Raw genomic sequence first — 22,266 nt, 5'->3', positions numbered from 1 at the left:
AGACAAACAGAATGTCACTAGTATGCCTCTACTTGACTAGCTCGTTAATCAAAGATGGTTATGTTTCCTAGCCATAGACATGAGTTGTCATTTGATTAACGGGATCACCTCATTAGGAGAATGACGTGATTGACATGACCCATTACGTTAGCTTAGCACCCGATCGTTTAGTATGTTGCTATTGCTTTCTTCATGACTTATACATGTTCCTATGACTATGAGATTATGCAACTCCCGTTTACCGGAGGAACACTTTGTGTGCTACCAAACGTCACAACGTAACTGGGTGATTATAAAGGTGCTCTACAGGTGTCTCCAAAGGTACTTGTTGGGTTGGCGTATTTCGAGATTAGGATTTGTCACTCCGATTGTCGGAGAGGTATCTCTGGGCCCACTCGGTAATGCACATCACTATAAGCCTTGCAAGCATTGTGACTAATGAGTTAGTTACGGGATGATTTATTACGGAACGAGTAAAGAGACTTGCCGGTAACGAGATTGAACTAGGTATCGAGATACCGACGATCGAATCTTGGGCAAGTAACATACCGATGACAAAGGGAACAACGTATGTTGTTATGCGGTCTGACCGATAAAGATCTTCGTAGAATATGTGGGAGCCAATATGGGCATCCAGGTCCGGCTATTGGTTATTGACCGGAGAGGTGTCTCGGTCATGTCTACATAGTTCTCGAACCCAAAGGGTCCGCACGCTTAAAGTTACGATGACAGTTTTATTATGAGTTTATGTATGTTGATGTACCGAAGGAGTTCGGAGTCCCGGATGAGATCGGGGAGATGACGAGGAGTCTCGAAATGGTCGAGACGTAAAGATCGATATATTGGATGACTATATTCGGACTTCGGAAAGGTTCCGAGTGATTCGGGTATTTTTCGGAGTACCGGAGAGTTACGGGAATTCGTATTGGGCCTTAATGGGCCATACGGGAAAGGAGAGAAAGACCCCAAAGGGTGGCCGCACCCCTCCCCATGGGCTAGTCCGAATTGGACTAGGGAGGGGGGGCGCCCCCTTCCTTCTTTCTCCTTCCCCCTTCCCTTCTCCTACTCCCACAAGGAAAGGAGGAGTCCTACTCCCGGTGGGAGTAGGACTCCCCCCTTTGGCGCGCCTCTCCCTTGGCCGGCTGCCTCCTCCTTGTTCCTTTATATACGGGGGCAGGGGGGCACCCCATAGACACAACAATTGATCCTTGAGATCTCTTAGCCGTGTGCGGTGCCCCCCTCCACCAAATTACACCTCGATAATACCGTTGCAGAGCTTAGGCGAAGCCCTGCGTCGGTGAAACATCATCATCGTCACCACGCCGTCGTGCTGACGAAACTCTCCCTCAACACTCGGCTGGATTGGAGTTCGAGGGACGTCATCGAGCTGAACGTGTGTAGAACTTCGGAGGTGCCGTGCGTTCGGTACTTGATCGGTCGGATCGTGAAGACGTACGACTACATCAACCGCGTTGTGATAACGCTTCCGCTATCGGTCTACGAGGGTACGTGGACAACACTCTCCCCTCTCGTTGCTATGCATCACCATGATCTTGCGTGTGCGTAGGAATTTTTTTTTGAAATTACTACGTTCCCCTACAGTTATATCATGCCTCCCATATTGCCATGTCAAGCCTCTAACCCACCTTTCCTAGGAAACCGTTGTTTGGCTATGTTACCGCTTTTGCCCAGTCCCTCTTATAGCGTTGCTAGTTGTAGGTGAAGATGAAGTTTGTTCCATGTTGGAACATGGATATGTTGGGATATCACAATATCTCTTATTTAATTAATGCATCTATATACTTGGTAAAGGGTGGAAGGCTCGGCCTTATGCCTGGTGCTTTGTTCCACTCTTGCCGCCCTAGATCCCGTCATACCGGTGTTATGTTCCTTGATTTTGCGTTCCTTACGCGGTTGGGTGATTTATGGGACCCCCTTGACAGTTCGCTTTGAATAAAACTCCTCCAGCAATGCCCAACCTTGGTTTTACCATTTGCTACCACCTATCCCCTTTTCCCTTGGTTTCTGCAGACTCAAGGGTCATCTTTATTTTAAACCCCCCCGGGCCAGTGCTCCTTCGAGTGTTGGTCCAAACCGAGCTGCCTGCGGGGCCACCTTGGGGAAACATGGGGGCTGGTTTTACTCGTAGCTAGTCTCATCCGGTGTTGCCCTGAGAACGAGATATGTGCAGCTCCTATCGGGATTTGTCGGCACATCACGCGGCTTTGCTGGTCTTGTTTTACCATTGTCGAAATGTCTTGTAAACCGGGATTCCGAGACTGATCGGGTCTTCCCGGGAGAAGGTTTATCCTTCGTTGACCATGAGAGCTTATAATGGGCTAAGTTGGGACACCCTGCAGGGTATTATCTTTCGAAAGCCGTGCCCACGGTTATGTGGCAGATGCGAATTTGTTAATGTCCGGTTGTAGAGAACTTGACACTTGACTTAACTAAAACGCATCAACCGCGTGTGTAGCCGTGATGGTCTCTTTTCGGCGGAGTCCGGGAAGAGAGCACGGCTTTTGGGTTATGTTTGATGTAAGTAGGAGTTCAGGATCACTTCTTGATCATTACTAGTTGACGACCGTTCCGTTGCTCCTCTTCTCGCTCTTATTTGCGTATGTTAGCCACCATATATGCTTAGTGCTTGCTGCAGCTCCACCTCACTACCTTCTCCTACCCATAAGCTTAAATAGTCTTGATCTCGCGGGTGTGAGATTGCTGAGTCCTCGTGACTCACAGATTCTACCAAAACAGTTGCAGGTGCCGTTGATGCCAGTGCAGGTGACGCAACCGAGCTCAAGTGGGAGTTTGACGAGGACCTTGGTCGTTACTTTGTTTCATTTCCTGATGATCAGTAGTGGAGCCCAGTTGGGATGATCGGGGATCTTGCATTTGGGGTTCGTCTTCTTTTGTTTTGGTTCCGTAGTCGGACCTATGTGTGTACTCTGAATGATGTATGAATTTATTTATGTATTGTGTGAAGTGGCGATTGTAAGCCAACTCTTTATCCCATTCTTGTTCATTACATGGGATTGTGTGAAGATGACCCTTCTTGCGACAAAACCACAATGCGGTTATGCCTCTAAGTCGTGCCTCGACACATGGGAGATATAGCCGCATTGTGGGCGATACAAGTTGGTAATCAGAGCCATCCCCGACTTAGGAGCTCCCTGCTTGATCGAATCGCTGGCGTTGTTGACTCTAAAAAAAATGTTTTGAGTCTTAGGATTATATATATATCGGAGAGTAGGATTATTTTTACTCCTCAGTCCCTTCGTCGCTATGGTGAGGCCTCCTGACGTAGATGTTTTGACTCTCCCCTCCTCAAATTTCACTAAATTTTTTTTAGGATCACGCGGGTATCTTGGAATCGTTCCGATGGTTTTGTGACGAGAACATTGTTCTTGGTGCCTCCTGACATTTAGGGGTTGTGGCAGTGTCCCGGGGAGTTGAGCTCCGAGGTGTTGTCGTCACAATTTTATCGTTGCAGTTCTGGAATACCTGAGTTTCGCCGACATCGAAAATCTCTTTTATGCAGTTGTTGGTGAGATCACCTCAACGCCACCCAGTACTGGGGAGGGAGTTCGGGAGTATTGCCATAACTCGTATAACGGATGCTTTTCGAAGGTTGAGGTAAACGATTTCCGAAGGTTTCTTGGTTATGTGTTGACGGATGGATACAACTGGATCTAGGGATTGTTAGTTTGGGTGATATATTTTGTGTCCCTTGTATCCCCAACACCAGATTGCATAACCAGAAAGTTTCGGGAGTTTATAAGTGGGAATTCAAGTATCTCGTAGGATATCTTTCCAACACACACATGATACGATATGGGATCTATCATATGTTTGTTTCCGGCTTATTCTGCGAGCCAATCCTTTGTTTTGTTTTATTTGTGGTATTCAAGTTGCTTCAAAGTCAAGTGTTGATTCCATACCTTATCCTAAGTGGTGTTCTCATATTTCTATGTGGATGCTAATCCTTCTTCATCTTCAAGGTTGTCTTTTCAATTCTTTCCAATCGGCGTGCTTCTCTTCAAGTGGATCGAATCATTTCAACATTCGCAAGATCACCTCTCAGTTTTCCCAATGTTGTTTGTTTCATCCGTCCAAAGTTGCCTTTGTTTTCCTGCCCTCCCACCCTCTTTCTTCAAGGACTCAGATTTCTTAATCAAGTATCCTTTTTATTGATGCGAAGTCTCTTCATTCTTTTCTTTCAATGTTCTTATCCGGTGATTTCCCATGAAGATACTAACGAAGCTCGAAGTTTATCTTTCTTCATTCTTTTCTTCTCCGGTGGACTCAAGTCAAGCTTTTAGTGTGGATCGTATTCTTTTCCTTGTTTCAAATGCTTTCTCATGTCGGTGCATCTCTTAATCATCCACCTCTTGCTATTCATGTTATCTGGAGTCCTGAAGATATCTCAGAAGATTCGCATTTCCATTCCCAATCCGTTCAAGCTATCTCGAGGTTGTTATGAGCCATTTAATTCAACCGGCGCAATCTTTCTTTTAATCATTCAACGGTGTATCTTTTGAGTGGGCCCTAACCCACAGGTTTTTTCCCAGGATCTTACTTGACTCTTCTAATTTTTTCCGGAGTTATTCTCAAATACATTGCAAAGTTTGACGTAAGATGAATTATCATCAGTCAAATGTCTTTCTCCAAGATCTTTCAAATTCTTTTCATCGTTGGTTCAACCTTTCTAATTTTCATTCCGGAGTGCCTCAACAATTCATGGTGGTGTTTCTCGTCATCATTCTCAACATTTGAAGAACGAAGAAGAATTTCTCTTGAATCTTGGTTCGTTCTCTTGAAGATTCATGGTTCTAACTTGTTGCCATCCTCTCAAATTGTTTCCAATCGCACAATTCTTTTCTTACCCATCCGGAGCATTTCAGAGTTGTTTTCATTTCTCAATCAGCCAAAGGCCATCATTTCAGAAGATTTCTTTGTTCTAACTTTTCAGCTTCGTTCTCCAATTATTCTAAATTGATGTCTCTTCGTTCATCTCCATATTCTCCCGGTGCATCGTTCAAGTATCCTCTAGTCAGCTCGTGATCTATTCGTTCTCATGTATCTAAATTCCCTCGAGTATTTTCGCGCGTTCTTTAATTCTTACGGTGTTTCGTCCTCTTTTCTTCAATTGTTTTCAATTCTCGCGGTGGTTCGTTCAAGATTTCTCTTCCTTCGTTATCATATCAATTTATTCGTTGTTTCAATCCCACCGGTGGTTCCATCAAGACCTTATTCAAGTTTGCGCTATATCTATCTTAATCCTTTCTACGAGAATAAGTAGTATGCCAAATCCGTTGCTTGTCATCAATTTAAATTGGTGAAGGATATGCATAACGCAATTCTTATTATGGTTTCGTCCAAGTGATCTAGTTTCTTCTTTCCAGAGTTGTTCATCATATCACATTCTCGATTCCGGATGATTCATCTTTTCTTTTCCGAAGTTCCAAGTTTGTTCGCATTATCTCGTCGCGAAGCTCCATCTAAATCATTGCAAGGATCACCTTATTCTTTCAACTTCTCTTCCTTCCTATCATTCTTTTATTACGGGAGTTCTCACGAAGGCTCTACATGGTGGTTCATCAAGGATCCCTTTTCATTCTTCAATTGTTCGTCAAGATTTCTCAAGGAGTTAAGATCCGCCAAGCTATACTCTAAAATAAACATGGTGTTCAACACATGTTTTGTTTTGTGTAGTCCAAGCATTCTTCATCTTGCATTCTAAAGTGCAATTCGTTCTACCTTATCATTTGAGGTGGTGTTATGTCATTCTTGACAATTTGAGTTCGCGTTTCATGATTCACATGTTGTCAAGAATGAGATATTTTAAATCCACCAATCTCTTCGTTGGATTTATCTTGTGTCATGTTTCACCTCAAGCCATCCCTAAGGAATGTTGCTAATTGTGGTGTCTAACAATGATCCAAGTTTTCTCCTATCCTCTCGGCGAGAGAAGATTTCATCTCTTCGTTGATCTCAAGCAAGCAATTGTTTTCGTTAGTGGCAAAAATTTCACCTCATAATTTTGAGAAGTTTTCCATAAGCCCACTACAATCTTATTCTTTTTGTTGTTGGTTTTCCAACAACTCTGTTCTAACCTTCTTGGAAGGATGCTTCCCAAATTCAATTGTGGTAGAAGTTATCATTTCCTTCTCTTTTCTCTTATTCCGACGATCTATCTTCTATTCGTTCGTCCCGGAGGCATTGTGATGTTGCTCTCTTCGACCAATCATCTTGTTTTGTCAAGATCATGTAATTTTTCCTTTCTTATCCGTTTAGCCGGAGTGTCGTGTTTTCATTCGAGTTCTCTCATCTTATCAAGTTTTTTATCCTTCCTCAACTGGAGGGCTGTCTGAAATCTTTCTTACCCCTTGTGCCATTCTTTCATTAGTTCCGGAGGCAGTGTGTTGTCAATTTCATCGAGTATCCTCTCATCTTGTCAAGATCATGTTCAATTCCTTCCATTTACAGTCGGAGTGCTGCCCAAATTATATCATTCTTATTCCTTCTTTATCTTGTTTTAACCGGAGTGTTCTGTCTATCATTCCTCTTTTAACCGGAGTCTCATCCAAGTGCTTTCATTTTGCCAAGTTCAAATTCTATTCTTTTCATTTCCAACCGGAGCGTTATCGTAATTGATCATTATCGTTCCTTGTACATCTCGTTTCAACCGGAGTGCTTGCATGTACTTCTCGTCCATTGTTCTCGTCATTCATAGCTTTGCAAACCCCAAGGTTCACATGGTGTTCCTTGTTTCTCTTTTCTACCGGTGTGCTTTCATATGCCTTTTGATCCGTTAAGCTCTTGTTTCATATTCTTCAACCTATAAAGGTTCTCGCAATGTTCCTTGTTCCTCTTTGATAACGGAGTCTTTTCAATCTCGTTCATCTCCTTGTATTCTCTCTTTTCGTTCGTTCAATCTCTCAAGGTTCTTTGGTTTCACTCTTTTGTCAAAGAAGCAACTTAGTTTTACCTCTTCCTCTTCCGTTTCTCTCCAGTGCCATCCTAGATCTCGGGACGAGATCCTCTTGTAGTGGTGGAGTGTTGTAACGCCCCGAGACCGACGCTCCAGACGCCTTCCATATATTTCGTGATCGACGTGTGTTTCTTTTGCTTGCTCTATTTATTTTGCATTGCATCATGTCATCATGCCATCATGTCATTTAATTTTTAAAACTCAACTAAATAAATTGCATAGATTTTTGATCTATTTAAATCGAGGGAACTCATATGATGACTTCTCTTTATAACATATCCTCCCAATATTAGGGAGCTATAATAAATATTCCATTCTTTTGTAATTAACCATAACACACTTGCATAATAAACGCCATGCCTTTTCCATTTCAAGTTTGTTCCCCAAACTTTGCCAATAATTCTCATCTCTGTTATCGAGGATCCTCTAAGATTCTCAACATTTTTTGGACACTCCTAGAACCTCGTCCTAGTTCAAACCATTTGAATTAAATTCAAATGAGTTTGAATTCAACTTCACACGTGTGCCCACTTCTATTTTTTCGGGATCAAGCACATTTTTATGAGTCCGGGAAAATCGCCCCTTGCACAAATCCTTTCCCTAACCCCTCCTTTCTTTTCTTCTCTCTAATTTCTTTTCTATTAAAAGAAATATGGGGGAGAGAGAGAGAGCGCAGCCTTGCAGCCCAGCCGGCCTCTTGGGCCTAACCAACCAGCGCCGGCCCACCTAACCCTCCTAACCCTAGCTGCTCGACCCCTCAACCCCTCTCGTTCCCCTCCGCCGCCACCCACATACGCATGCATCGAGCCAGGGAGAGCCCTGCTCGATCCCCCCTCTTGATCTCACCCTCTCCCTCCCGCAGCGCCCCATCTTCCCCCAGCGCCCCTCTCCCTCGATCCCCTCCTTCTTCCTTGCTTCGCCAGGGAGAGGAGCGAGACCTGCACCCGCATTCGTCGTCCTCCGCGCCGTCTTCGTCGAGCGCCAGTAGCTCAACCCCGAGACTCTCCATGCGCGCCCAACCTCGTGCTCGCGCCTGCAACTCTCCGTCGTCAGCCACCTCAAGCTCGCCACCGTGCCAGGACCTCCTCGCACGCCTCCTCCTCTACACGGCGCCACTGCCTCGTCAGCTCCCTCGCCAGGGGAGGAGCCCCTCGATCCGTTCCCTTCGGCCCCGACTCCGGCGAGCACTGCCCCGTCAACTCTCCTGCATGGAACGCCTCCCCTCTGCTTCCTCGCCCACCGCCGTTCCCGTCGCACCGCCGCGACTTGGGCAAGCCGTCGACCTCACCGCCTTCCTGCACGCGCGGGCCCGCTGCTGGTCTCGTGCCAGGGCCCCTCCACCTCACGGTCATGGTGTCCGTCGTGGCTGTACAGTGCCGGCACGTTGCTCCTGCTTCGTCGCCCGCCTCCCTTCATTGACCACCAAGAACCGAGGCCCTTTTGTGTTGCTTCGCTTTGGATGCGCCAAGATCCTCTCCGACAAGTGTATGACTACATGGTGACATGTCAAATACCTCTACCGTCGTCTCCAGAATCGCCAAGGAAGCCAAGTACCACGACATCATTGGGAGACCCGTGAACACGAAGTTCCCCTGCCACGAACGGTCACAGTGTTCTGGATCCGACAAGTACCCTCTCCGGAATGCCAAGTTCGTCTACGAAATGTGTACCACTACATCGGAGACCTCGGATCCGTCAAGTTCCTCTTCGAGACGTGAACCACTACTTCCCATGACGACCCATGAACGACTACTTCCCTCGACGATTTTGAACCGCTCTAAAAATGCACGCTACGAAGGTATACCGCTGAGAACGACGCCCGTGAACGAATGCATGTGTGTTGTATGAGATGCTCGTGATTCCACCGTTTCTGAGTTGTCATTGCACGTTTCTCCTACTTTGCCATGCCGTCAACCCGTGGGAACCCGGTTACCGGGAGCACCCCACCATCTCTTGCGTGTTCCATACATCCGCACACTTCTCTTTTGCATCGGTATCTCAATCGAGTTACCGGTACCAATATGTTGCCGTGGCATCCTTTCGTTCCTCCATGGTGACCAAATGCTCTATATCATCCTTCATGTCAACATTTTCATAAATTGCTTAAACCTTGCATATGTCATCCGCACCATGATAACATTTAAAATGTTTAAAATTGTGTTTGCATTAAATTGCTATATGCACATGGGGATTTTCCGGAATTGTTGTTTGTTGTTCCGGCCTCATTTAAACTTGCCTAAATAGTTAGTTTACTTGTGCTTCACCCTCTTGCCATGTTTAACAACATTTAACTTTGTTGGGTACATAAACAAGAGCGAATTAAATAACTTGAATGTGGTGTTTTGTCAATATGCAACTCGTTGCATATTGAGCTCCACTGAATTTGTAGTATTGTTTGTTGCATTTTGCCATGCCATGCCTCATTAAACCGGACATGCATCATACTTGTTTGTGCATCATGCCATGTGTACGTGGTGGTTGTTTACTATGTTGTTTGTTTCTTTCCGGGTTGCTTCTCTCGTTAGCTTCGGTTTCGTTCCGGAGTTGTGAGGATTCGTTCGACTACATCCGTTTGTCTTCTTCATGGACTCGTTCTTCTTCCTTGTAGGATCTCAGGCAAGATGATCATACCCTCAAAATCACTTCTATCTTTGCTTGCTAGTTGTTCGATCTATTGCTTTGCCGCGCTAGCTACCACTTGTTATATCATGCCTCCCATATTGCCATGTCAAGCCTCTAACCCACCTTTCCTAGCAAACCGTTGTTTGGCTATGTTACCGCTTTTGTTCAGCCCTCTTATAGCGTTGCTAGTTGCAGGTGAAGATGAAGTTTGTTCCATGTTGGAACATGGATATGTTGGGATATCACAATATCTCTTATTTAATTAATGCATCTATATACTTGGTAAAGGGTGGAAGGCTCGGCCTTATGCCTGGTGTTTTGTTCCACTCTTGCCGCCCTAGTTCCCGTCATACTGGTGTTATGTTCCTTGATTTTGCGTTCCTTACGCGGTTGGGTGATTTATGGGACCCCCTTGACAGTTCGCTTTGAATAAAACTCCTCCAGCAAGGCCCAACCTTGGTTTTACCATTTGCTACCACCTATCCCCTTTTCCCTTCGGTTCTGCAGACTCAAGGGTCATCTTTATTTTAGACCCCTCCGGGCCAGTACTCCTTCGAGTGTTGGTCCAAACCGAGCTGCCTGCGGGGCCACCTTGGGGAAACTTGAGGGCTGGTTTTACTCGTAGCTAGTCTCATCCGGTGTTGCCCTGAGAACGAGATATGTGCAGCTCCTATCGGGATTTGTCGGCACATCAGGCGGCTTTGCTGGTCTTGTTTTACCATTGTCGAAATGTCTTGTAAACCGGGATTCCGAGACTGGTCGGGTCTTCCCGGGAGAAGGTTTATCCTTCGTTGACCGTGAGAGCTTATAATGAGCTAAGTTGGGCCACCCCTGCAGGGTATTATCTTTCGAAAGCTGTGCCCGCGGTTATGTGGCAGATGGGAATTTGTTAATGTCCGGTTGTAGAGAACTTGACAGTTGACTTAACTAAAATGCATCAACCGCATGTGTAGCCGTGATGGTCTCTTTTCGGCGGAGTCCGAGAAGAGAACACGGCTTTTGGGTTATGTTTGACGTAAGTAGGAGTTCAGGATCACTTTTTGATCATTACTAGTTGACGACCGTTCCATTGCTCCTCTTCTCGCTCTTATTTGCGTGTGTTAGCCACCATATATGCTTAGTGCTTGCTGCAGCTCCACCTCACTACCTTCTCCTACCCATAAGCTTAAATAGTCTTGATCTCGCGGGTGTGAGATTGCTGAGTCCTGGTGACTTACAGATTCTACCAAAACAGTTGCAGGTGTCGTTGATGCCAGTCAGGTGACGCAACCGAGCTCAAGTGGGAGTTCGACGAGGACCTTGGTTGTTACTTTGTTTCGTTTCCTGATGATCAGTAGTGGAGCCCAGTTGGGACGATCGGGGATCTAGCATTTGGGGTTGTCTTCTTTTGTTTTGGTTCCGTAGTTGGACCTATGTGTGTACTCTGAATGATGTATGAATTTATTTATGTATTGTGTGAAGTGGCGATTGTAAGCCAACTCTTTATCCCCTTCTTGTTCATTACATGGGATTGTGTGAAGATGGCCCTTCTTGCGACAAAACCACAATGCGGGTATGCCTCTAAGTCGTGCCTCGACACGTGGGAGATATAACCGCATCGTGGGTGTTACACCTGTTGTCGCTGCGTGGTCCTGCCGGGCCGGACCGGCTCGCCGGAGCTAGCCCACCGCAGGACACGTTTCCTCCCCGGGGCCGAGGAGTCATCCGCCTCGGTCTCCTCTTCGGCCGCCTCCTCGGCCGCGTCTTCGACAAGGGGGGCCCCGGCGCCGCTGACTTCCCCGGTAGACCCCACCCACTCGGCGAGCTCCTTCTCTTCTACGGCTGTGTCGGCCTCATCCTCCATGGCGCCGACGCTGCCGGCCTCCTTGGCAAGTGCCGCCTCCTCCGCCCTGGCGGCAATGTACGCTAGCTCTTCCTGGGTGGTGTCGCGGAAGAGTAGTGGCTCGTCACGAACATACCTCTCCGACAATTTGTCAAAGAACGCCTGCACCCGCTCCGCCTTCGGCTCGGTCCAGGTTGGATCGAGGTCGTGCGCGTTGAAGTCCGGCATCATGGCGATGATGGCGGTCTGGCAAGAGTTGTTGCTCAACGGGACCACTCCTGCTGGTAACCCAAACAGAGACCCGCCGGCGTTGATGGCCTTCCCGGCCTTCTCGGCCTTGCCCGTCCTCTCGACCCCGCCAGCCTCATCGACCTTGACCTGAAAAAGCCTCTGGCAGAGGTGGGCGTGCTGCAGCACCGTGAAGTTGTGGTTCAGACTGGGGCAGAACCTCATGACGTCGGCCGCGTTCCTAAAGTCCCAGGCCGGCCTCCCCTTATTGTGCAGCGGGGCAATCCGGCGGCGGATGAAGTCAGCCCCAATCATCTCGAGAGTGAACCCAGGAGAGGTGAGGCGGTGGATCCTGGTGGTGGCGACCGTGAGCTTCTTCTCATTGGCGTCGACATTGCTCCAGTCCTTGCCACGAATTGGCGGCTTTCGACGGACCCGGTAGAACTACTGCAGATCCGCCTCCTCAATCCAGCAGCACCGGCCCCGCCACTCTTCCCACCTCTCCTTCTGGGCACCCACAGGGTATGTGCCCCTGCTCTAGTTCCTCGGGATCCAGGTGATGCAGCGAGAGAAGGCGCCCCCTGGCTGGATGAGAGGGGTGAAGTAATGCCGGAAGAGCGCCGTGCTGGGATGCACTCCGGGGAAGCCCTCACAGAGATGGGCGAAGAAGGCCATGCACGCCACGATGTTCGGCATGAAATCCAGAAGGTGGAAGCCATAGGTGTGCATGACGTCATTGAAGAAATCTGAGAAAGGGGGGCAGAGCCCACACGAGAAATAGTGGACGAAGAAGGGGTACCGATTTGGACCAGCCTCAGCGAAGGAGGCGGGGATGATGCACGTGGCAGGGTGCCCCGACGTCTCCCTTCCCCATAGGGGCCTGAACATGTCCCTGAGGGTGAGCGCATCAACCGTCGAGGTGAAGAGGGCGCACTGCGTCCGAAGCTCCACCAGATCGCTCTCCGGCGCCTCCTTCCCTCCGTCGTCTTTGGGCGCTCCCTTGCCCTTGCTTGTCTTGGGCGCCATGGCGACTAGGAAGGGATGAAGGACCGAGGGCAATGGGGGCGCGACGGCGGCGAGCAGAGGCGAGAACTTTGATTTGCGCTTGAGGAGGAAGAAGGGAACATCGGTTCCAAGGTTGGAAAGGGCGCAGAGGGTAAATGAGCAGTGCCCCTGCGGTTTCCTCTTTTTTATGGGGAAGACACGGGCTGCCTCTTTACTATTTACCGCGGGGTGATGCGAGCGTGCTACAACCTTCCCACGCACGACCCCCACATCACACACTCAATGCGGGTTGTGGGGAAGCGCGACTGGCGAAGGAGTTACCGTAGTTAAAACTCTACCACGCGTGCCCGTGCACCGTTCTGGGCCTGGCCCAACAACGCTCCGCGCTTATGTGTGGCCCAGGCCCGGGGGCTCCTGCCAGTGTACAAAAGTAGGGGCCTTTCTGTACCCCTTTACTTGTGCATGGGCAGTTGTAGCCACGCTTGCGGCCGGGCATGGCAGGGCAGAGGAAGGGAAGGTACACGGCTGCCGAGGCAGCACTCAAGCTAGAAGCGTGAAGAGCAAAGTGGCAAGGTGGATTCCCCCGGCAAGACCCTTGCCGGGGCGGCCTACACAGCCCTGGCAACATCCTTGTCGGGGCGACTTGCCCAAACACCAGCAAGGCCGCCACCCTTGAGCCTGAGAGTTCTGACACCATCGACAACGTGAGGACCAAGGCTCGGGAGCGCCTGCGTGGTGGCATGGAGATCTTTCTGAAGACCAAGGGCCTGCAAATCTAGATAAGAACCAAAAGACAAAGACCCCCGACAAGATCCTTGCCGGGGACAAGACGAAGACCCCCGGCAAGATCCTTGCCGGGGAAGAGCGAAGACCCCCGGCAATATCCTTGCCGGGGATGAGTGAAGACCCCCAGCAAGATCCTTGCCGGGGACAGAGACAAGACCCCGACAAGGCCCTTGCTGGGAACATTTGCGGGGCCACAGCCAGGCCCACACCTACCAAGAGTTTCACTGCCCCGCACCCGCTCTGACGGGGCGGCCAGCCTGCCAACTAGGCGGGCACCTGCGTGGCGGCATGCAGCTTCTAGGCCAACTAGCCAAGCACCTGCGTGGTGGCATGCAGATCTTTGTGATGGCCCTGCCACCGCACCAGCGCAGCAGCCAGCCAGCCAGCATGGCGCTGCATGCCTCGTCAGCTTGGACGCATGTCGGAGCAAGGTGAGGCAGCGACGGACGGGACGAGCTTCTTTCCGTCCCCAATAAAGCAAGAGGACACATCGGCGGCGCATTAAATGCGTTTGTCCCACGATGTCAGGGATAGACTTGTACACTGTAGATGCTTTCCACCTCCTGTGTGCCACTGTGGCAACCCCTTTGACGTATAAAGGGAGGCCCGAGGCGTACTGAGGAAGGATTCAGACTTTTTGGACTGGGCATGCACCACAGCTAGTTCAAGAGCTCAAGAACACCAAATATACACCAAAGCAGGACTAGTGTATTACGCATCGTTTGCGGCCCGAACCTGGGTAAAAATCCCCCCGCGTTGATCTTCTAGACCCGCTCTTTGCACAGCTCCACGCCCCGCCAACCGCAGAAGGGATTCCCTGTTATCCCATAGGTCTCATCCCTGAGCCCCGACACCATCACAAAGCACCTCTTCCCATTACAAGATAAGTAGATCTATTTTTCCAAACAAAACCCAAATATCAGAGAAGAAATATGAGGCTATAAGTAATGATGCATATAAGAGATCAAAGAAGACTCAAATAACTTTCATGGATAAAACATAGATCTGATCATAAACTCAAAGTTCACTGGATCCCAACAAACACACCGCAAAAAGAGTTACATCATATGGATCTCCAAGAGACCATTGTATTGAGAATCAAAAGAGAGAGAGAGAGAGAGGAAGCCATCTAGCTACTAACTATGGAACCGTAGGTCTACAATGAACTACTCACGCATCATCGGAGAGGCACCAATGGGCATGATGAACCCCTCCGTGATGGTGTCTAGATTGGATCTGGTGGTTCTGGAACTTCCAGCAGCTGGAATTGATTGTCGTCGAGTCCCCTAGGGTTTCTGGAATATTGGGTATTTATAGAGCAAAGAGGCGGTGTAGGAGGCCACCGACGTGGGGACAACCCACCTAGGCGCGCCTGGGGGCCGGGGTGCGCCCTGGTGGGTTGTGCCCCCTTGGGGTACCCCCCAGGTGCTTCTCTGGTCCATAAAAATTCCACAAAAAGTTTCGTTGCATTTGAACTCCGTTTGATATTGATTTCATGCAATGTAAAAAACAAGCAGAAAACAACAACTGGCACTGGGCACTATGTCAATAGGTTAGTACCAAACTAATGATATAAAATGATTGTAAAACATCCAAGAATGATAATATAACAGCATGGTACAATAAAAAAATTATAGATACATTGGAGACGTATCAGCATCCCCAAGCTTAATTCCTACTCGTCCTTGAGTAGGTAAATGATAAAAAGAGAATTTTTGATGTGGAATGCTACCTAACATGTTCATCACATATTCTTTTCTTTGTAGCATGGACATTTAGACTTTTATATGGGTCTAGTTTGGCATGAGGACTTTAATACTCAAGCATATCAACAAGCAACTATGTCTTTCAAAATATCAACACTAAAGCAAGTTAACCCTAGCCCATTATGCTCAATCATTGATCCATTCATGAAACACACTCGCATATTAGCTACACCCAATGCTCAAGCACGATCATAGTGCCCCTTAGTTGGTGCTTTATAAGATAAGATGCAGACTCAAATAAAAATTGCATAAAGTAAAAGAAAGGCCCTTCGCAGAGGGAAGTAGGGATTTGTAGAGGCGCTAGAGCTCAAAGCGAAAAAGATAGATAAAAACACTTTGGGAGGCATGCTTTTCTTGTCAACAAAAATGACCGAGTAGTTCCCAATACTTTCCATGCTAGATATATCATAGGCGGTTCCCAAACAGAAAATAAACTTTATTCCTTTTTCAACCATACTTTCACTTTCCATGGCTAGCCATATCCACGGGTGCCTTCCATACCAACACTTTCCAAGGAATTTATTATTTGACAACATAAAGTAAATTCATTTTTCATTTCGGGACTGGGCATCCCTAATACCATTGTCGTACTCTCGTGCAATGACAAGTGAATAAACACTCATCTTGAGAATAACACATTTAGCATGGAAATATATTAGCCACCCCCTACCGTTTCATGAGCGGTACAAGCACACAAAAGAGAAATTTATTTTGAAAATTAGGGATCGCACATACAAATTTGCTTAGAACGGCAAAAGAATATCGCATATAGGTAGGTATGGTGGAATCATATGGCAAAACCGGTTTAAATGATTTTGGATGCACAAGTAGTGATCATACTTTGTGCAAATGAAGGCTAGCAAAAAGATTGAGAAGCGACCAACCAAGAAACGAAAAATCTCATAAGCGAGCATTAAGCATAACTAACACCGAATAATTCACCACAAGTAGGATATAGTTTCACTGCATAACTATTGACTTTCGTGCTCGCATAGGGAATCACAAACCTTAACACCAATATTCTTACTAAAGCACAATTACTCATCAACATGACTCACATATCATATCATCATATCTCAAAACTATTATAAAGAATCAAGTTTATTTTGTCCAATGATCTTCATGAAAGTTTTTATTATATCCTCCTTGGATATCTATTACTTTGGGACTAGATTTCATATGTTGCTTTTTTAATAAGCTCAGACAAATATAAGTGAAGCAAGAGAGAATTTCTTAAAAAATTTACTAACTCCCAAATAAATCTAAGTGAATCATGAGAGCATTTCTCCAAAAATAACAAAGCACACCGTGCTCAAAAAGATATAATTGAAGCACTAGAGCAATTCCATAGCTCATAAAGATTTAAGTCAAGCATAGAGAGCAATTCTAACAAGTCATAGCATAATTTTGGCTCTCTCAGATAGGTGTGTCCAGCAAGGATTAATGACTTAAAACAAAAAGCAAAACAAGCAAAGACTCATATCATACAGGACGCTCCAAGCAAAACTCATAATATGTGATGAATAAAAATACAGTTCCAAGTAAAATACAGATGGTCGTTAGAAGAAAGAGGGGATGCCACTCGGGCATCCCCAAGTTTACTTGCTTGGTTCTCTTTGGATAATAGCTTGGGATGCCATGGGCATCCCCAAGCTTAGGCTCTTCTTACTCCTTATTACTTCATCCATCATAATATCACCCAAAACTTGAAAACTTCAATCACACAAAAGTCAACCAAACCTTTGTGAGATCCGTTAGTATAAGAAAGAAAATCACTACTATAAGTACTATTGCAAACCCATTCATATTTTATTCTTGCATTATATCTACTGTATTCCAACTTTTCTATGGCAAAAACTCTTCAAAGAAGACCATAGAATCATCAAAACAAGCACACAACGCAAAGAAAACAGAATCTGTCAAAAACAGAATAGGCTGTACCAATCTGGATATTTCGAATACTTCTGTAACTCCAAAAATTCTGAAAATTTAGGACCACTTGAGCAATTTGTTTATTAATCTTCTGCAAACAGAATTGGTATTTTATCACCCTTCTGTTAAAAATGAGAATTATTGCGCAAAAGTTTCTGTTTTTCAGCAAGATCAAATCAACTATCACCCAACATGATCCCAAAGGCTTTGCTTAGCACAAACACTAACTAAAACACAAAAAACAGAATCATAACAGTAGCATAATTGTGCAAACACTCAAGAACAGAAAGCAAAAGACAAAAATATTTTTTTTTCATTGGGTTGCCTCCCAACAAGCGCTATCGTTTTACGCCCCTAGCTAGGCATAATGCGAAGGATCTAAGTGTTGTCATCTTTGTTTCTGGATCCATAAGATGCCCTCATGATTGATTCATATGGTGGCCTAATTCTTGTTCTAGGGAAGTGTTCCATAGCCTTCCTTAGTGGAAATTGAAATTTACTATTGCCTTCTTTCATATCAATCACGTCACCAATAGTACGTAAAACGGTCTACCAAGAATAATTGGACAAGACGAATTGTAATCAATATCAAGAACAATAAAATCTATGGGAACATAATTCCTATTTGCAAAAATAAGAACATCATTAATTCTTCCCATAGGCTTTTTAATAGTTGAATCCGCCAAGTGCAAATTTAGAGAACATTCTTCAATATCGGTAAGACCAAGCACATCACATAAAGATTTCAGCATTATAGAAACACTAGCACCCAAGTCACATAAAGCAAAACACTCATAATTTTTAATATTGACTTTGATAGTAGGTTCCCATTCATCATGTAATTTTCTAGGAATCGAAATCTCTAATTCCTACTTTTCTTCTAAAGCTTTCATTATAGCATCAACAATATGTTTAGTAAAAGCTTTATTTTGTTTATAAGCATGGGGTGAATTTATCATGGATTGCAACAAAGAAATACAATCAATCAAAGATCAACTATCATAATTAAAGTATTTGTAATCCAAAAGAGTGGGCACATCGCTAGTTAAAGTTTTGACTTCTACAAACCCACTTTTATCAATTTTCTCAAGAAGAGTTTCACCCTCCGAATTATCGGGACGCCTTCTAGCTAAAGTTGACTCTTCTTCAGTCCCTTTTTCATCAATCTTAATGTTACTAAACAAAGAATCAATAGAAGAAACACCAATCGTTTTAAGATCTTCATCACTTTTATGAAAGCAATCACAAGAAAACACTTTTTTAATAAATCTCTTCTAGCTCTAAGCATAGAGGTTCTTTTCTTACTTTCATCCATAGAAACATAAAGAGCCTTAATTGATTCCTCAACCTTAGGCACAAAAATTTTCATCTTGATATTTTCTACATCATGAGAAATTCTATGAATACTTCTAGACATATCATCAATCTTCTTCAGCTTTTCTTCTATTGTAGCATTGAAATTTTTTTGAGTATTGATAAATTCTTTAATATTGTTCTCAAGATCAGAGTGTTCCTATTATTATTATAAGAAGGATTACCATAGGAATTACCATAATTATTAGAGGAATTACTAGGAAAAGGGCTAGGATTAAAATTACCTCTATAAGCATTGTTATTGAAATTGTTGCACGAGATAAAATTCACATATATGGCATCACTATTTTGCTCAATCAAAGTAGACAAAGGCACATCATTAAAATCAATAGGAGAACTTTTATTAGCAACCAATTTCATAAGAGCATCAACTTTTTCACTCAAAGAAGAAATCTCTTCATCCAAATTAACTTTTTTACTAGTTGGAGTTCTTTCGGTATGCCATTGTGAATAATTTAACCTAATATTACCAATCAATTTGGTGGATTCACCCAAAGTAATTTCCATAAAAGTACCACCCGCGGCGGAATCTAAAAGATTACGAGAAACAAAATTCAACCCCGCATAAATTTTTTGTATGATCATCCAAAGATTTACCCCATGATTTGGGCAATTCCTTAGCATCAATTGCACCCTTTCCCAAGATTGTGCAACATGCTCATATTCATGTTGCTTGAAATTCATGATCTGGGTTCTAAGGGAAATTATTTTCGCGGGCGGAAAATACTGAGTAATAAAAGCATCCTTGCACTTATCCCAAGAATCGATACTATTGCGAGGCAAAGAAGAAAACCAAATTTTTGCACGATCTCGCAAAGAAAACGGAAATAATTTCAACTTCACAACATCATTGTCCACATCTTTTTTCTTTTGAATATCGCATAATTCCATGAATGTGTTATGATGGGACGCGGCATCCTCATTAGGAGTACCAGAAAATTGATCTTTCATAACAAGATTCAGCAAAGCGGTATTAATATCACAAGACTCCGCACTAGTGGCGGGAGGAGCAATCGGAGTGCTAATAAAATGATTATTGTTGGTATTGGAGATATCACATAACTTGGTGTTCTCTTGAGTCATTGTGACTACGCAACAAGATTGCACTAAAAAACAGATCTAGCAAGAAAACGGCGAACGAAAAAGAGGGCGAATAAAACGGCATATTTTTTTGAAGCGGGGGAGAGAAAAACGAGAGGAAAATAGAAAATAATGTATATTGCAAGGAGATGAGATTTGTGATTAGGAACATTGTAGATGTTGATGATGTCTCCTCGGAAACGACGCCAGACATTCCTTTCGATGTTTGCTTGAACTACGTCGGTATTTCCCCAAAGAGGAAGGGATGATGCAGCACAGCAACGGTAGGTATTTACCTCAGTGATGAGACCAAGGTTATCGAACCAGTAGGAGAACCACGCAACACCACGTAAACAGCTCCTGCACACAAAGAACAAATACGTGCAACCCGACGTAAGAGAGGGGTTGTCAATCCCTCACAGGTAAAAGGATAGATAAAATTGTAGCAGATTGGATAAATAGATCTCGCGGGAGCGTGAGATAAAAAAATTGCAACAAGGTATTTTTGTATTTTTGGTTTAAGAGATCTGAAAATAAAAGCAAATAAAAATAGGTGCGAAGGAAAATATAATAAAGAAGAGACCCGGGGCCCGTAGATTTCACTAGTGGCTTATCTCGAGAAAAATAGCAAACGGTGGGTAAACGAATTACTGTTGGGCAATTGATAGAACTTCAAATAATCACGACGATATCCAGGCAATGATCATTATATAGGCATCACATCCAAGATTAGTAGGCCGACTCCCGCCTGCACCTACTACTATTACTCCACACATCGACCGCTATCCAGCATGCATCTAGTGTATTAAGTTCATGGAGAAACAGAGTAATGCAGTAAGAACGATGACATGATGTAGACAAGATCTATTTATGTAGAAATAGACGCCATCTTGTCCTCCTTAATAGCAACGATACGTATGTGTCGGTTCCCCTCTTGTCACTAGGATCAAGCACAGTAAGATCGAACCCATCACAAAGCACCTCTTCCCATTGCAAGATAAATAGATCAAGTTGGCCAAACAAAACCCAAATATCAGAGAAGAAATATGAGGCTATAAGTAATTATGCATATAAGAGATCAAAGAAGACTCAAATAACTTTCATGGATAAAAACATAGATCTGATCATTGTCGGGACCCCGATCCTAAGTCACACCGATCTAGCATGTAACGCACCATATCACTTTGCGGCCTCACGCACAGTATCCCCATGGGTGCCACGTTACCTGGCCCGGGACCTTTTGCGCCTTTTGGCTCACGTATATGATAGTGTCGCTAGCATCCATATGACAGAGAACCCGGGCCGACATGACTAGTCGTAAACCCAAGGTGGCACAAACTTACAAGGACAGGCATACATGACCCAACAATGCACGTGTCAGTGAGCAGCGAGTGAAACCGGGTTGTAGCAAGCTAGCAGGACTCCAGTAAGCACCGCATGACATTTCCCCATAGGGACAGACACAGGAGCAAAGAAGGACACATGCCGATCATCCCATGTGTTCCAGAGTAGTAGCAAGCTACCATGGCTCAGTGGAAGCACTAGGAGACATTTCCCAATAAGAGAGGCTACCAAGAATAAACAACTAGGTGTCGGATCCCACACATATCAATACACGTTACACGTACGCATAACATGCAAGTATGTGTTGTATAACATGGCATCACAACATAACTCAACAACTCATATAGATAACGACCCAGAAGAGCCACATAGCATTTATTACAAATAGGGGTCACATGACCCAACATATAGAGCATACAAGCAACGGAAGCATAACATGTATGAGTACGAACAACTATAAATGAAAAAGGCTAAGAAGTCCGACTATCTACAAGACCCTCCCAAGGGTACAAGATCATAGCTGAGGTAACAAGCTAAACGTCGAAGTACGAAACTACTAGTGAGACCGAAGTCTCTCTACAAAAACATAAATTAAGCAAACGTGAGTACAAATGTACCCAGCAAGACTTACATCATAACTAGCTATATATGCATAAATATCAACAAAGGGGTGGTGGAGTTTAACTGTAGCAAGCCAGCTTTGACTCAGTGGCTATCCTGTACTACGACTGCTGGTAACTCTTTTGACGTGGCGCACACGAGTCCACATATTCACCATATCAATACACCACTATGGATCCGATCCCGTTTCCCTACGAGAAGGCCATCCATAGCAATCACACTTATCTTGCGTATTTTAGAGTATCCACTTCAACTTGTCTATGAACAATGTAAGTGTTCCCAGTGGTCCATATCTGTGGACGCGGCTATTCGAATAGATCATATTACCCTGCAAGGGTGTATTTATTCACACACGCTCTCACCACTTATCGTCGTTTACACGACATGTACTCGGCAACCTTCAATGGAAGCCCAGCGAGGGTGTCGGCCACGACCTGACTAACCACACAAGTCTGCAGTCCAGGTTTATCGCCTATTCGGGTTCCATCGGCAAGGAAATCCGGCCGGGGTTTCATATTGATTTCCTGCGATGTAAAAAACAAGCACAAAACAGAAACTGGCACTGGGCACTGTGTCAATAGGTTAGTACCAAAAAATGATATAAAATGATTGTAAAACATCCAAGAATGATAATATAATAGCATGGAACAATCAAGAATTATAGATATATTGGAGACGTATACCCGCGTCAC

This window comes from Triticum aestivum, chromosome 7D (genome assembly GCF_018294505.1).
Source record: "Triticum aestivum cultivar Chinese Spring chromosome 7D, IWGSC CS RefSeq v2.1, whole genome shotgun sequence".
Taxonomy (NCBI): domain Eukaryota; kingdom Viridiplantae; phylum Streptophyta; class Magnoliopsida; order Poales; family Poaceae; genus Triticum; species Triticum aestivum.
This window is presented reverse-complemented; position numbering follows the sequence as displayed.